Here is a 17,706-nt window from a genome sequence, read left to right as displayed (position 1 = left end):
TTTTAAACTAGAAAGTTAAAAAAGATGGAAATAGCTGCCCAAACAGCCAATAAGCTGCAATTTCTGGGCTAGAAACAACTCCTCTTGTGGTAGATAGGCAACCTAGTACTTATCACTCCCACTGATAAGCTAGAAGGCTTCCCTCCAACACAGAAAGGGATGGTGGGCTCAGAAGCTTACAAACAGTCCTGGATACAGCAAATCTGTATCTGGACTACACCAGCTAGAGGGAAGGCAGGGAACAAGCACAAACTCGGGCTTTTAAACCAGAAAGTTGAAAGCGATGGAAAAAATGCCCAAACAGCCAATAACTACAATTTTTGAATCTGTATTTATTTCATTTTAGATGCATTAAATAATGCACTTCAGGTATTACCAGGCATTGAAATCAATGGGAATATTAATATTTATAAACATAGTATTATTTAATTTCCTATCCTATAAGACAGTCTGTGTGCATAAGAGGACATGGTACATGTGGTGTTACCTCCTGCCTGCCTAGCTGCAAGAAGGTCTGTCTTATATTTTATTTTTGCTCAAATTCCCAATGTGACCATTTTTATTCTCACCATCCAAGACAACTGCAAAGCATGATTATTTTTCAAATCAAGGATAAAATATTTTAGATTCAGGTGTTTTTTTTCTGTACCTTTGTGTGTTAAGTGCAAAGGGTAAAGCAACAGTCCCAAGGTTTATTACAGAGTGCATTCTCACTTCAAATGCAATATTTCTAGTATGGCTGCTTTACTTAAAAATGGCATTTAAAATGCATTTACTAATTATGCACGCTAATTACTTTGTTTTCTAGAAAATAAAAAAGAAGTATTTTCACTTCTTTATTGCTTCTCATGTAAATGACTGTGACAGTAAATAATTATGCATTCAGGCAAATGGATTTTTTAAACTATATTAAGGATGTCTGGAAGAACAAACATGCATTTAAATTCTAAGGAAATTCAAGAAACATAAATCAGGTAAAACAGTTTTAAAACTGAAGGTCACTTGTGAGTATTTTGTCTGTGATATTGCATTAATTTTTCACGTTTGCTAACTGTTTCTCATTGACTTCTTTAAACCTCATTTATATTCTTTGATGAAATGTATACTATATCTCTCACTATTCCATTTTTATATATTTTATAACTGGTTGTATATATTATCTGTCATACAAAAATATAAAGCACAAACTTTAAACATGGGAAGAATAAACTGTTTGGGCTCTTTTTTCCACATTACATTTATGCTAATTTATTCAAAGTATAAAATATGTGGTTTGACCCACTCAGATAAAGCTGAGATCAAATGCTGTTGGAATCTATTGTTTTGTAGGTCATGAATGAGCACTTTTGCTGTACTATATTCAAGGAAGTTATTTGTTAAATAAGAATGTTTACTGTTCATGATAGAATACACACAGTGCATGCAGAGGTATAGCTCAGGGTATGAAAATCAAAACACCAGCTGTTTATTTTTCAACATTTGATTCCAGAGTTCTCTCTGCATTGCTTCATTTCATCTTTCAGCCATACTGCACTTCCATGTGGGCCTGCTATGTTCACACCTTAGGCAGATGCGTCTCAGCATGTAGTCTAGAATGAAAACAAAACAGCATTTAGATATGCTGTAAATAGAAAATCAAGGATAAGACTGGTGTTTCAGCTTAAAGTCTTCAGAAAGGACATTAAAAATAAAAGAAATGCATTAATACAGAGACAAAGAAGAATGATAATATCTGTATATTTCTATCTCTATAAATATATATTTAGGTCTATGTCTATCTGTATCTCTACCAATATCTATATATGTATACGTGCCTCACTGCAAACTTTCTACCTCTCATTTTCAGGATATTAAATGTTAAGAAACTAACACTCATTTCAAGACTGTGATTTGTTTCACACAGCTTTCTCTTCCAAAGCTTTTACTTTCCTAAACATCTAAGAAATTGTAATACTCACATTTCCTTTAACTCTTCTGTTAAATGATGAAGAGGATTACTTTATTTTGCAGGATTAACCATTAACTACATTTGTTTATCAAAAATGTTTACCTACAAACCAGAGGACCAGCAACATGGCTCACATCCTTAAGCAGTTCTTCTCCACTACAAGAAAGGTGTAACACTTGTGTTACCATTTAACCACAGATTAGTATGTTTATATAGCCCCATAATGACTTTCATCTGCAAATGTCTGATACCATCCTAAATTTTTTTTCTGAAACCCACATCTTTTGTACTGCAGTCAACCACACAGTCTATCGAAACTTCTAGCAAGAAGTTGTCTATATAATTGTAGAAATTCATCCTGGCTTGGTGTGAAACACTGCCAGGGAATTTGATGCATATTGTCTAATTTACTTCCACTATTACCAGATTAATGGAATCAGAAGTGTCTTTCATATCCAAAATGAGCTATCATGCATACCTAAGAATGTCACAGCCATGATGAATAAAATGGGATACACCTTGCTTAATAATTCAGGTTACACAACAAAACAGAATCAAATGCTGAGAAAAGTATTATACTTGATTAATCACCATTGTTCACTGCTCCATTGATCTAGCTGTCTGTATTCGCCATCAGGGATTCAATGCTACTAACCAGTGAAAAAATTCTGAAGGCAAATATAGCAGTCCCGTACTCTGAATGTAGGAATCATTTGTCACTAACATGCTTTAGTCATATGTGTTTCCCTGCAGATGATTGCATTTCTATGCATTGGCTTTACTTTATTTTGGCTTTTTTCTTGTATTTTATTTGACTTCCTTCATTTTATTAATTCATAGTTCTCGCAAGCCTATCTTCACACCCTACTATTTTAATTAAGATAGTGTGCAAAGTTATTATTCATTTGGTGTCTTTCATTCTCTCCTTATTCTCATCTGATCTTCTTTTGCCTTTTTCTACAGCAATTCCCACACACATATATTGTTTATTTATACATTTGTTATTTACCTTTGCCTCTGTACTATCTCAATTTTTTTTTCTTTTCGGTTCTTTCTGAAGAAGATTTTCTATTTATGGAATACATTCATAGCCATCTTTTGCTCTGTTTCTATGACTAATTTTAAGTATTAACCATGGCTGTCATCTGCTGATAAATTTGCAGCACACCATTGATTTTGATACATATTGTTTCACAGTTCCTTGTAAAAGTTTACAGTCAGTCAGCAACACAAAATGATAGAGTTCTATAAATTGTATTCTTCAGAAAATGCATTTTGTTGAACACCCTATCGTTTGACTAATTTTCTAAGTTAAATACAAAAATATTTAATATTTGTCCCTGATTTGGGGTCTTTGTCCCTGATTCTTGACCAAAGAAGTTGAGAGCTGTATTATCACCTGCCATGTGTTTTTACCCCATAATGATCTATTTTTTGTTATCCACTATGCTTTCACTGAAAACTTCTCAAAGATTGCTTGGATGCTGTGTTTTTTCATGTATGTTTCTTCCATCACTATTTTACTAAATGCCTGTTTGGGGTTATGTCTTGCTATTTGCCTCAAAACTGACCGTTCTGGTGACTTAGAACTTCTTAATGTACAGTGTTACCAGGAATTAATCCCAAAATGTTGAGATGCACATTTTTATCCATGCAAGAGGATTTCCAAAATATTTCCAAGAAAAAAAACTCCAAAATCTATTGACAGCAACAACCCATTGCTGGGTGTAGATAAATCCAGCTACTCATACCCAGCCATGGATCCGCAGTGGTGCAGCGGTAGCGTTGTTGCCTCACAGCAAGAGGTTCTCCCTTTCGATTCTTGGCTATAGTGCGGGGAGTGCCTTCTGTGTGGAGTCTGCATGTCCTCCCCGCAATTGTGTGGGCGTTCGAGAGACATGTGTAAATGGGTGTGCCTTCATTGAAGGTTGAACGTCGAGCTGGCACCTCGGCGTTCATGAAAATCTACTGCCAATCATTAGCAGACCGAAGTTCCGCTGTGGCGACCCCTAACCGGGAAAAGCCGAAAGACAAACAACTCACACCCAGCCATGGGTTATTGCTACTATACAATGACATTATTTAAGGAAAAAAATACTTATTTTTCCTAAATAATGTTCTTGTATAATAGCTCCATGGTGTTTTTCTACTTTCTTTTGGTAGCCTGCTACTTTCCAGATGTACTGTGCACGTGTATGGGACTAATGTTCCCATGCTAATGCAGTACATCAGTGCTTTGGAAAGGAAGCAGTAGAGAAAGGAAGATCTCCATTGCTACTTTTTTTTAACACAGGTAAGAAGTACAAGGAAAATCAGGTATGTTTCTTTAGTTTTGCATAACATACCTCGTTTTCACTGTATTTCTGCTCATGATTGGTCCCTAAATTGTAAAAGCTGATCACTGACTGGTTACTTTTATCCTCAGAACATATTCTCCCATGGTTACCAATACCATCCTCTTTAAAGACTTCAGAAAACCTAGCCTTTTACAACTATACAATGAAATCAGAAAATTCACCCATGTTAACCCTGCAATAGAACCATGATATGCAGCCACCTATGCCAAGAAAGTCTGTGCTCATTTAGATAAATGCATTGTCCCCACCAGGAACAAATTTAGTGGCAAAATCAATTATACCCTCCCCCTCCACTGGTGGTCAGTAGATATAAATAAACTTTACAACAGAATGAAGAAATCCATCAAGGCATTAAAAATACAAAACACTTCAGCTAGAATGGCTATTAAGACAAAACAATGTAGACTTGCATCTGAAGATAAGGTTAATTATATGTTCTTCTACAGCTATGTTGGACAAGTTTGCATCACTGCTCAGAATGTCTTGTACTCAAATTGTAGCTTCATTACCAACACATTGGCCACCAAGTTTGCTGCAAATATCTACTATTATCCCCACACTCAACATACCAGAGTCACTTCCCCCTCAACCATCTCCAATGGCCATATCCTAAAGTTCACTCCAAGACCAAAACTAATGCTTCAGTTAAACCCTTCAATATTCTGGGTTGTCTTATAAGCAGTGTCAAGCAGGCCCTTGCTGATTCCCTCCTTAATTTGTTCAGTCTATGCCTTGCCACAGGCTCATCTCCCAAATCAGTGGTGTACTGCTATGGTTATCCTCCATCATAAGGATGGACCCAGCCTCCATACCTAAGCAACTACAGGGTCACCATCCTCGCTAGTCTTGTCTGCAAAGCCATGGGATGTATCATCACTAAGTTCATAAATCAGGACATTAAGAATTTAATCAGGCTTGATCCACAACAATTCAGTTTTGCTAATGGCACTTCATGCCTCCTTGACTTCATGAGCATTTTGAATAGGTCTTGCAGGTCTTTTACAATGGGCACAAAGTTCATGTTGCCTACTTCTATTGAGCAAAAGCATTTGATACCATATCACATGATGGAATTGTATGCCAGTTACTATCCTTAAACTTAGATCCATATGAGATACGATGGATTGCAAGCTGGATCAAGGACAGAATGCTTGAAGTCAAGTTTAATGACATCTCCAGAGTTAAGGAAAATGTGAAGAGTTGTGTTCCCCAGTGGGGGATCTATATTCATATCCCTACTTCTTGACATTTACTTCTCTGATCTGATGACTGACTTCAATGATCTCTGGATGAAAAAAAAATACCTGATGATTGCATGCTGTGTATAGTTGTCATCAAATCTCTACTCTACTCTATGCATGTCCCATCTACACCAACCTGTCAAAAAGAAACCTAAATAAACTAGTTACATCCTACAACAACATAGCTAGATTTGCAACCGGATCTCCTTTTAGGACCCATCACTGCACTAACCTAAAACAACTTGGCTGGCTTGAACTTCCTAATCAGATCAAACTACAACAACTTATTATAACCCACAAAACTCTGTACCAACCTACCAAAACTCCTATACTCACTAGCCTCATTACCCCTTACTACAACCTGAAACATCTACGCTCCTCTAATAAACTACTGATAAAAAGAACTATACCCAGTAACTCTGCTGGAGATTGCTTATTCTCCAACTCAGTTGGGAAACACTGGAACAATCTACCTGCTGATATTACATCCCTGACTTCTCTTCCTCTCTTCAAGAAGAATATCAAACTGTACCTTAATAATAAATGGCTCTGCCCATGTATAAACCCAGACTAGCCTGCTCATCTGTCTCCAATCTCTCTTTTCCTCTCCCCTTCTCTACCCAACTACCTCAATAATAATTGGCTCTACCCCTGTAGAAACCCAAACTAGCCTGCTCACCTATCTCTTATCTCACCTTCCCTCTCCCCTTCTCTACCCAACTCCCCAATAGCTTGTTTTCCTAAGTTCCACGACTATAAATTAAGACATGGAACTTACCCTGTGAACAGCACTCATTCATCTTAACTTTCTCTCCTCTCTTCTTAGGTATTTTTCTCTCACCACTCCTCCTTAAAACAACTTTTAAAGCTGTTAGATAATTATGTACTCCTCTACTCATCCTATTCTATCTCTGATATCTGTCCTATCTTTACTTCACAGCTATCTCTCTTTATCCTTTCCTTTATATTTTGCCACCTTCATAATATTGTACTTTACACAAAAAAAAAAAAATGTTGGGACTATTTTGTTTTTTCATAATTGCTACTCATGCTTATTGTTTCTTTGCTTATCATAACCTTATACAGCCTGTTATTATGAACTATGTATGTTCTATGTATTATAACCTGGAGCTTTTCTCCCCGGGCCTCTACTGAAAATGGACATATATCTAGTTAGACAAGCCCGATCAACAAATGTAAAATAAAATAAAAATAAAATAAAATCAACAAATTATATAAATTCCATTCGAGGAGAATAATCACACATTAGGACATGCTGTACCAAGAAAGGACTCAAATTAATGCTATGGAATGCAGTACCATCTCCTTCAGTAGACAGCAAATTGTTCCCATCTACTGCACACCCTATTGTCCAATAAGTCTTTCATCAGGTACCTGGGTATCAAGGTAGATGGCGCTTTCTCCTTTCATCACCATGTAATAGTCGTAGTCAGGAAATCCTTTTTTATATAACAACATTGTTTAGGGCATCTCTTCCAAAATCAATGAAGTTATTCCCCTGTACTCTAACATACTTACGTCCATTATACAGCATGATATAACGCACCCTGTGACATTTGTCTCAGTAAGCATATATAAAATAAAAAGAAACTACAGAGGTTTCTGATGAACAGAGTCATCATCATCATCATCATCAACCACCTTTCCCCCATTTTCTGCATGGGGTCAGGGTATTGAGTCCACTGTCACAATCTCTTTCAGTCCAGTGACACTCTACTATTTTATTTTGTGGTCATGCCTAACTGTCACAGGTCTTCTCTCACACAATCCATTCATCTCTTTGCTTCATGCCCTCATTTCATCTTTTCTTCCTTTTACCTGTCCCAAATCTTCTTCACCAGTTTATCTTCTGCTCATCTGTGCATGTGCCTGAACCATTTTAATCTATTTTCATTGACCTTCTGTGCAGTTGGAGCAACTTTGACTCCTTTCCTTATGTCCACATTTCTTTGTCTATCCCAAAGTGTCATACTACCACCTGTCACAGTCACTTCATCTCCATCACTTCCAGCTTCTTGAACTGCTCTGCCTTAACTGTTCCGGTTTTAGTACTATAGAGTAGTTCTCTTTCTACCACTGCCTGTATACCTTACTTTTTAGCTTCTTTGACATCATTTTATCATACACTACCCCTAACACTCTGTTCCAATTGGCTGCAGCCACCCCCCTCAATTCTAACTTTGACCTCCTCATTCAGACTTCCCTTCTTATCAACCACAACAAACAGATAGCTGAAAGTGTTAACCTATTCCACTATTTTCATTTCTATCTTAATTCTTTTTAGCTTCTTATGATTAGCCCCATGAACTGCAATTACAAGTATATATCTTTACTCAGTTTTATCTCACATGCCTTCAGTTTTGCATTCTGCTCCCCTATCCTTTGCTAAAGTTCTTGCTCAGAGTCTGCCCGGAATGCTACATTGTCTGCATACAGCAACTTACTTGATCTGTCATCGACAACCAGTTTGCTAATGTAGTCCATCAGCAGTATGAACAGTAGTGGGCTCATAGCTGAACCCTGATGCATAACAACTCCCACTGGGAACCTCTCCGTGCGACCAAACACTTTTTGTACTTGAGTCATTGTGTCTTTGTGCATAGCCTGCATTACTCCTACTAATGTTTCTGGGGCTTTGGACCACAGCTGGTCTGCCCAAATCAGCATCTTTGGATGTCATATGCTTTCTCCAAGTCTGGTATGCCCAGTTGGACTCTTTCCTCATCTCTAGCTTCTTCTCATCTATCTGTCTCACTGCAAACATTGGGTCAGTTATTGAATCCAAACTGCACATTTCTCATCTTACTTTCTGCTACTCTGAGTATTCATTTATTAATCACCATCTCCAGAACTTTAATGCAGTATGACAGGAGTTTGATACCTCTGTACTACCCACATGAGTGGATGTCCCCTTTGTTCTTGTAAACTGGCAATAATGAAAAGGGTCTCAGACATCAAAAATCTTACCTACCAGGAAAGGCTGAAGTAACTCTCCCTGTATTTTGTCTTATTCAAGGGGAGGCCTATGCATTGTTTTCTGCACCCTCCAGGATCCCATTATCTGAGACTTATTTTTTATCAGCATATCAAACTGTATAGCCAAGACTAAAACAAAAGATCTGAGTCTTCATCAGGGAAAAAATAAAAGTAAACGGAGAAATACAGTCATCACCTGGTGTCTTCCATTGCCCTGGAATGCACTCCCCTTGCATGTCAAGCAATGCATTTCCCTGTAGCCCTTTAAACATACTTTAGACAATTGGATGGGTAAAATAAAATATACTCTGGATCTTACAAGTCTTATCGTCCTTGCAAAAGCTGGTATTGCCTGAGGGAGGTTATTGGCAAACCTTACATTCCCTTTGAGTCCTATGATAATGGTTGCATCCAGCACAAACATTTCTCTTTCTTTACTGTGCTAAGGCACAGCTCATCCAAAAAGTTCCACTTCTTTTTCAGCTGAACCATAGCTAAGAGGAAACTTCAACTTCCAGTGCAACTGAGCAATGTGGTAGCATGTATCACTTCAAAGATCCCTCTCAAGAAAGTAGAACAGCTACCGCTTGTATCCATAATCAGTAATTTTGATGTGCCCTAAATTTAGCTTGAACTACATAGTTTAACAGACGATTACACACACAGAGCACAGCTAGAATTTTTGTAATGATATACCAATTTCTGAAAGGCATCTATCCTACAATTATAGCCCTCCCAACTATGCTAGGTATGCTTCTGGATATCTTATTTTCATTGTTTTCAATACTGAAAAACATCTCTTGGATATAAGCTTTAAGCAAGTAAAAAAAGTAAAGTAAAGTTGTCTTTCGGCTTTTCCCGGTTAGGGGTCGCCACAGCGGAACTCTGGACCGCTAATGATTGGCAGTAGATTTTCACGAACGCGGAGGTGCCAGCTCAACGTTCAATGTTCAACGAAGGCACGCCCATTTATGTATGTCTTTTGAATGCCCACCCAACCATAGGGAGGACATGCAGACTCCACACAGAAGGCACTCCTCGCACTCCAGCCGAGAATCGAACGGGAGAACCTCTTGCTGTGAGGCAACAACGCTACTGCTGCACCGCCGCATAAAGTAAAGTAAAAAAAAAAATGTGATTATGACCTATGTTTTCAAATGGATCATCAAGAAACTGAGCAATCAGGCACTTTGTCCATTTTCCTGGTTTTCTAAAAGTTTAGCCTGAAAGTTCTGTTTCTAGTCTGAGAATTTATGTGTGAGTTCCACAGCACATCTCCTATGGTTTCAAGGATGCCATGAACTGACAATGAGTTCTGCCTGCTTACATATATCTTCTGCTTTAACTAATTGCTTTAACCAATTATTTTGCTTGAGTGTCAGCCAATCTTAGAAATGGAATTAAAAATGGCTTCTGAAAATGGACCCATTATGCATTTTTTGCACTCGAGAAAATATCTATGGTTTGTGTGCTTTTCAGGATCATGAAATCATTGTAGAAATGATTCAAAAGGGTTTTAAATGTTGGTTTAACTTCAGGTTTGGTGATGAAATGCTGCTGATTGTTGATGTTTGTTACAAGTGCCTTTGATGTTTGAAAAAGATTTGGGATGGAGAGTTTCTCACACAATCTTCTTATTCTTCAGTCTCGGTCACAGGTTGACCAGCTACTAGAAAGGCATCAATTTCCCATATTTGGGGGGAAAGGCAGAAGACAAGAAGTACTCATCCTTGGGATTTCAGATTGAGAAGGAAGTACCAGGAAGAGGAGCCAGACAGCTGAACATAGAATGGGGCCACTATTAGTCAGGTACACCGTACAGCACATCAGATGCTGCAAGATAATATTGCTTTTCTGATAGGAACCAGTTGCTTATCACAAGAAGCATGATGAGTGGCACATGGTATAAGGGACACTGCAGATTCTTTTTTTCTTATTTTTTTTCTATCCGTGTCTCAATATTAAAGAGTAAGGCTATGAGATTCATCCTGTAGTCTAAAGTTTGATTCCCTCGGACTCCATATACCTACTGAACCAGACAGTGCTCACAGACTGTGAATGAAACATATCCATATGGATTAATTCACTACCTTACCAAAAATAAAATAAAACAAGATCCACAAGGATCAGTCCACTACTTAACCTAAAAGAAATAAAATGAAACAAAGATCCATGAGGATCAGTCCACTTTGAAACCTAAACAATATAAAAATAAAACAAACAAACAAATGAAAAAAATAAATAAAATTGTCAGCAAAACTGTTTGGTTCTAGTTGCATTGTTTTTAAGTCACAAGCATTGTGAAATATTTTTATTTATTAGTTGTACAGGTTAGAGTTGTTAGGGGAATCAGGGATGTAGCCATCTTTCCATTTAGTTAGTGCTTGATACTTTTGGTTAGATTGGCTTTATACATTAGGATCAGTGTGTAATTTTCAGTTGTGAAACATTTGATCATTATGGTTAGACTTTCTTGGAAGTCAGGAACATCGAGACATATATTATGTGTCACTGGTCAAAGGACATAGTTAGAGTGGCTTTGTGAATCAGGGCTATTGTCATCTTTTCATTTGTTAGTGCTTAATGCTTATGTTTCAAGTGGCTTTGAGAATTAAGGTCATTATGTCTAATTTGTGTGATGTTTACAGTTAAAGTAGATCATTTAAAGTACTTGTGTGTGTGTGTGTGTGTGTGTGTGTGTGTGTGTGTGTGTGTGTGTGTGTGTGTATGTCATGAGCTTTAATGGATACATATTCTTACACGTCATGGATACATATTGCCCTTTAGTGTAATCAGTTCAGTTCCATGTTTAAAGAAAGACTGCAAACAGAGCAGACTGTAAACAAGCTATCACCTTGAACTGTGTACATCTGAGAAGTTTGTTTAAGCAGCCCCTTCATGTTTGTATATAATGATAAACTTTTCTGTATCTTAATCTTCTTCTGCTTTAATTTAAGGGGCAGAGATTATTTTGTCCATGACAGAGAGATGAAAATAGCCTATATTTATCCTTTAGGTAAGGAAATTATTCGGAAAAAGAAATTTAAATACATCATAAATAAATTGTTATGGTAAAGTGACAAACAGATGCTACATCTTTGCACAGATAGTGGCTTTCACTGGGTACAAATTACTCTCAATGTTGTAGCACTCTTTGAGAAAACATCCCCATGAAATTGGCTGTCTGTGCAAACAAGCTGCATCTGTCAGTAATGAGGGGTTAAACTTACATAAAGTATGAACTGTTTATTTAAGTGAAGCTGGTTAAAATTTCAGGCCATACTTCTAGAAGAAAAGTTGTGGATGTAGTTTAATAATCTGGAAACAAAGTTAGAAAAAAAAAGCACAAAAACAAAAAATAAATAAATAAAAACAAGACCTCTTTTGAAACAAGAAACACCGTTTGATTAGATACTGAGTGCTTTGTCTTAATGTAGGTTAAAAAGATTTCATCAGAGTAAACAGATGAAAACAAATTTAAAAAGGTATGCAGCCAATAAAAAGCTGCCACATAAGATTATATTAACTAGTCATACATATTCAACAGCTGACTCAACATCAGTATTTAAATGTGTACAATTATTAAAAAATAAATTTTTTATAAACTTTTTTCTGATAAGCAACCCCCCAATATATCTCATTTGATTTCAGATGATACCATGTTCAATGATGAGATGGACTATCTTATTTGTCTTTTTTTGGATAGGGGATCCTATGTAGCTTCTCAGGAAAATTAGGATGGAAGTCCTTTTTAAATTTTTTTGTGGTTTGGTTTCATCTGTTTAGCCTGATGAAGTCTTTTTAACCTATGTTGAGATGAAAGCACTCAGTATCTAATTAAGATGTGTTTTTGTTTCAAAGGAGGTCGCAGTTTTTTGTTTGTGTGCCTGTTTTGTACTAGTTTTGACTGGTTTTAAAGTTAGAAAAAGTTGTTTTCCGAAAGTAAAGCTTGTACCAGCAGATAATATGCTTTTCATAAAACAAGACAATCAGCTTCATGAGGTATTTTACTGAAAAGCCATATTTTACTAATAACATCCCTGATCACTATCAGCAAGAAACTACAATCCCTCATAAAATCATCCAAGGCTAGCTTCGAAAGAAAAACTGCCAAGGACTCCAAAGATAACCACAAAGCATTCTTTAGCTATGTCAAGAATCTAAGTAGCAATTCTCAGATCTGCTCGGAGTTAGTGCAGAATGGCACAAAATACACTGAACCGACCGATATCGCCAACATCCTGGCAGACAGGTTCAGTGCAAACTTCACCCCCAAAAAGGCCCATAACCATATCAGAAGAATGTAGTGCCCCTGAAATCACAGACACCCAGGTTAAAACAGCCCTCTCCAAAGCCAAAAACACAGCATCAATGGGACCAGATGGTGTTGCAGGCTGCATCCTACACAAGCTCAAAGATGAACTAACCCCTCACCTAAACACACTGTTCAAACTCAGCCTCTCCACAGGCTATGTGCTCACAGAGTGGTGCACAGCAATGGTTATTCCGTTCCACAAAGGTGGAGCCACAACAGACCCTGGGAACTATCACCCTATAAGCTCAACTAGTTTGGTCTGCAAAGCTATGGAGCGCATCATCATGGATCTCATTAACAGAGACACTGGGAACCTCCAAACACTGGACCCTACCCAGTTCGGCTTTGTTAAGGGCAGATCATGCCTCCTAAACCTGGTGGACTTCTTTGAGACAGTTACCAAGGCTATAGACGAGGGAGAGGTGGTCCACACAGCCTACCTAGACCTCGCAAAGACCTTCGACACCATTCCCTATTCTGGTATTATAGACAAGCTCACCAGCCTGAACATAAACCCCTACATCATGAGATGGGTTGCCAAGTGGCTCATGGACAGAAACCACATGGTAAGAGTTGCGGGAGCTAGGTCTGACTCTAAACCGGTTACAAGTGGCATTCCCCAGGGCTCAGTCCTAGGACTCCTCCTGTTCAGCATATATTTCTCAGAGGTACAGGCAAATACAGGAGGTCTATGGCTGACCAAGTTCACAGACAACTGCAAATTAGGGGCTATAATTGACTCTCACGCTGACAAAGACATCCTCTGAAAGGGTCTCACTAAGACAGATACCTGGTGTCAAAACCATGGCCTCAAGCTAAATGCCAAAAAGTGCATAGTCATCCCCTTTTGAAAAAAAAAAAGTACCCACAAACTACCACATAGGTGGTAGCCCCCTAAATACAGAAGACATAATAAGGGATCTGGGGACCCAAGTAGATAGTAATCTCTCCTTTGATAATCACATTGCCAATGTGGTTAGAAAATCCTTCCATGTGGCCCACCTAATCACAAATGGGTTTGCATCCATATCAAAAGAGGTCATTGTGCCCCTCTACGCATCACTCATCAGACCCATCATAGAGTACAATGCCCCATTTGGGATGTACCTTACAAGACACCTGCAACAGCTGGAAAGACCATAGAAGTACCTCACCAAGAGGATCATTGGCATCAAACAGATGCCCTATGCAGCTTGAATGAAGAAACTCCAGCTGTACTCGGTTGCATACCGCCTACTCAGAGATGATCTCTGCCTGACATACAAGACCATGTTCAACCCAGACTTGATGGATATGCTCCACCTAAAGAAAACCATATCCCTTCAAGCCACAAGCTCTAGGGATCTAAACCTAACCACAACAATAAGTAGGACGTGCTGAATGGATAGATTCCTGTCCCAGAGACTTGCCATGTTCTGGACCAAGATTCCAATCTACATTAGGCAGAGCTCCTTGCTAACACTCTTCAAGAGAAACCTTGTCGAGTGGATGGGAAATAGAAGGTTTACCCAAGGGATCACTTCAATGGATCTGTTGGACAGAGGCACAGGGAACTAATCTAAGGGGGCAGCGAAAGCCAACACAATTCAGACTAGGCTTATAAATACCTTCAGCCAGATAGCCTAGTACCTACCTATGAACCTATGAATCTATCTGAGGGCTGTCTAATGACTCTGATGTTTTGGGCGCCAGTAGAGTGGGAAAGTAAGAATGGATGATGTCTCTGTTTCCTGACTAGAGCCTAAGGTACTTTAGCAAAAAAGTGAAGAGATACACTTTTGATATAATGTAGGCATAATGCTATGACTTTTATACTCAGGATTGCTCTTGACCTACATACTTTTTCTACTAATCTAACCAACATTATATATATTTATGGAAACTTTATTTACCCAACCAATAAACAAAGATTATATAAAGATTCTTAATAACTTAGGTTATGGCGTGCAATGTATGTAACCATTTCTGATAGCATAGTGAGATAATGTCCGACCACAGTCCAGCTGACCTTCGTTCAACTACTAGCTCACTGGCAAGGAAAATGGGTGAGATTATTCTGAAGGGGAGGGGCAGAGTAGATCAGATACATGCACACACACACACACACACACACACACACACACACACACACACACACACACACACACACACACACACATATGTATGTGCACACACGCACATGCACACACGCACACTCACACACACACACACACACACACACACACACACACACACACACACACACACACACACACACACACACACACACACACACACACACACACACACACACACACACACACACACACACACACACACACACACACACACAGACCACACACACAATCACAAACACACACTGTCACTACCCAATGAAATATGGACAATGAAGCTGAAGGGTACCTCAGGTTGAACGTTAGGGTCACCAAGCCACTGATGAGTGGTAGCCCATAGACTAGGTGTGCAAAGGCGTACATTTGAAAAGGAAGTCTACTGTGGAACACTATGGTGACATGGTTTTCCTGTCCTCTAACTAGTGTGTGGATTTAGGTTATTCTAAAAAGGATGCTCTCATTGCCATGTGTGAGGTTAGAGCACAAAGCAAAATCATGGCTCCCTGAATGACAGACCCTTCTTAAAGCTTTTGTATCAACTTTGTGTGGGAAACTCAGAATGAAGGAATAAATGGGCAGTGTTCACTAAAGTAAGCTTTAATAGTCAGCAAACAGCTTGGCAAAGCACATCCAATACATTGGGAATGTAGAAAGTGATCCTATTCTCAGACTCTTCAACGACTTTTGATGTCCAGTGTCTTGATTTGTGAGGTAGTGGTGAAGGAAAATATTGTGCTGAGAAGGAATGTAAATGGTCAGTGTGTGAGCTGCTGTTGTTATTGATTCCTATCAATACTCTTATTTGTATTTTAATTTACTTACATTCTTATGTTAAGTTCAACATATTGTGTTAAATACTGCTGTGATATTTGTACTTAAAATTAAATAACAAATATTTTGTGCATTTCAGGTGCATTCCATTTTTTAGGGACAGTACACTGCTTCTTCCTTTATTGCTATTTATAGTGCTTACGGACAAAATGTGTACATCAGTGCTATTTGAAATACTTGCATAAGGACAAATAATGTATTTAAAATGTTCCTGCTATCATCATCAGTACAGTTGCTTGCTCTTTTTCAATGAAGAAAAAAAATCTGGCTAGTGAACCTGCTGAACCATGGTCTGGATTCCATAAACTTTGTGGAATTTGACTAATAGCAATGAGTTCCTTGGAAGATTTCTGGCAAGCCAAGTTATATGCAAATGTGCTCCGGTTTACTGATCACAGCTCATGGCAATGAAGATACAGCATATAACCAGCAATGTCACTGCAACTACATTCAGGTATTGCAAGATCATAATACAAGAAAAACTCATATGTACCAATGTGCATATGTGGAAGGTAGACAAACAAAACGTGACATGTCAATAACATGTTTAAAAACATGTCTGAAGAAAATCTTCATAAAACAATAGTCCCGAAAAGTGAGAGATATCTGCAATATGTTATGGATACTGTCATAAATCACAGATGGACATATGTGGTCACAACCTTTATCATTTGCAGAATCTGTCCTAAACTGCAACAATTCTAATAAAAAATAATCCATTAAGACAAAGTGGCAATCACAACCTAATCATCAATGCTAAACTAGCTAACAATGGGTGCAGAAGATTTGTGGGAAACAAATAATGCACACACCCAAGGAAATAGAGTTATAGCAAAGCAGATGTGAGGTGAGGGTGAAAAAGTGGGGCACATGTGACAGATTGTGGAAAGGGAAGTTCATAGGGGGAGTCAGAGGGGCATGGGCAATGTCTTTGGTGGGAATAGGCCCCATGTTTTGGAGATTAGAAGTTATAGAAAAGACATGGAAAGATGAGATGGGGAATAGTGTGGGTGCACCTCAATAACACATTGTCTACAATACACAAAGCAGTGCTGTGATGTTGCAAACTGTGCAATGGTCATACCAAAGAGAGTACACCTTATGTAGGTGTGTGATAGAGAACACTTAATGGGAAATGTCAGCATTGCAGTACACAATGGATATCAAATATTATCATCCATTAGGTTGATATCAGTTTTGGAGTAAACTATGCAAGGCCAGTCTAATCAAGTCAAGGAAATGTAGGATCAGAAAAGCAGAGGCAGATTAGGACCTCCAACCTTGCATGCTATAGGCAAACAACTAAGCACAGTGTGAAGCAGCAGTACTGCAGCAAATGAGTACTGTGGCTGTGACAGGAGAAAGGAGATCCAGATGGTAAATAAAGGCATCCCATGCCATAGGTAACACAGATTGTGTTCAGGTAGCAACATAGATGTCTACCATGTAATGATATGATACAAGCTAAACATGAAGAAAGTTCATCACATGTACCCACCGCAATGACATGAAATGTGAAATGCATGGTGATGCATAAACATTAAGAAATAGTCTATAAATAATATAAAATAAGGAATGTAAGCCTGTGCATACATAGCTAAGTATGAAGCATATAGATGTCTGGGTAATGCACAATACACAAGTAAAACATAACACTGAGCAAATATACTCAATTACTACCCCTTGTGTGCATATGTCTTTAATGTGTATGATACCCTAACATGGTGGCATAATGTCATATTGTCTTAGTACATTTACATTGCGATGATAATAAATTACACAAAGGTGCACATAACATATGCATATACATACCATTGTATATGTGAAACATATAGGCCAAAGCTATAAGAGAGGAGGAAGATGGTTAACTTATGTTCCCAGGAGTAAGGAAATGCAAGCATGA

The 17,706-nt window shown here is 38.2% G+C and overlaps 1 long non-coding RNA gene across 1 annotated transcript in view; it reads right to left on the bottom strand.

Annotated features, from left to right (window-relative positions):
• Positions 1-382: 382 nt before the first annotated feature.
• LOC122802111 overlaps positions 383-17,706 on the bottom strand; it is a 39,394-nt gene continuing 22,070 nt past the window's right edge. Inside the window, exon 3 of the long non-coding RNA XR_006364892.1 lies at positions 383-1,589. This is a non-coding gene — a long non-coding RNA (uncharacterized LOC122802111). The remainder of the gene's footprint in view (positions 1,590-17,706) is intronic.

Source organism: Protopterus annectens, chromosome 5.part0, assembly GCF_019279795.1.
Source record: "Protopterus annectens isolate FY-2018-M chromosome 5.part0, PAN1.0, whole genome shotgun sequence".
Taxonomy (NCBI): Eukaryota; Metazoa; Chordata; order Ceratodontiformes; family Protopteridae; genus Protopterus; species Protopterus annectens.
The sequence above is the reverse complement of the archived record's forward strand: the minus strand, read 5'-3'. Positions and strand labels throughout refer to the sequence as shown.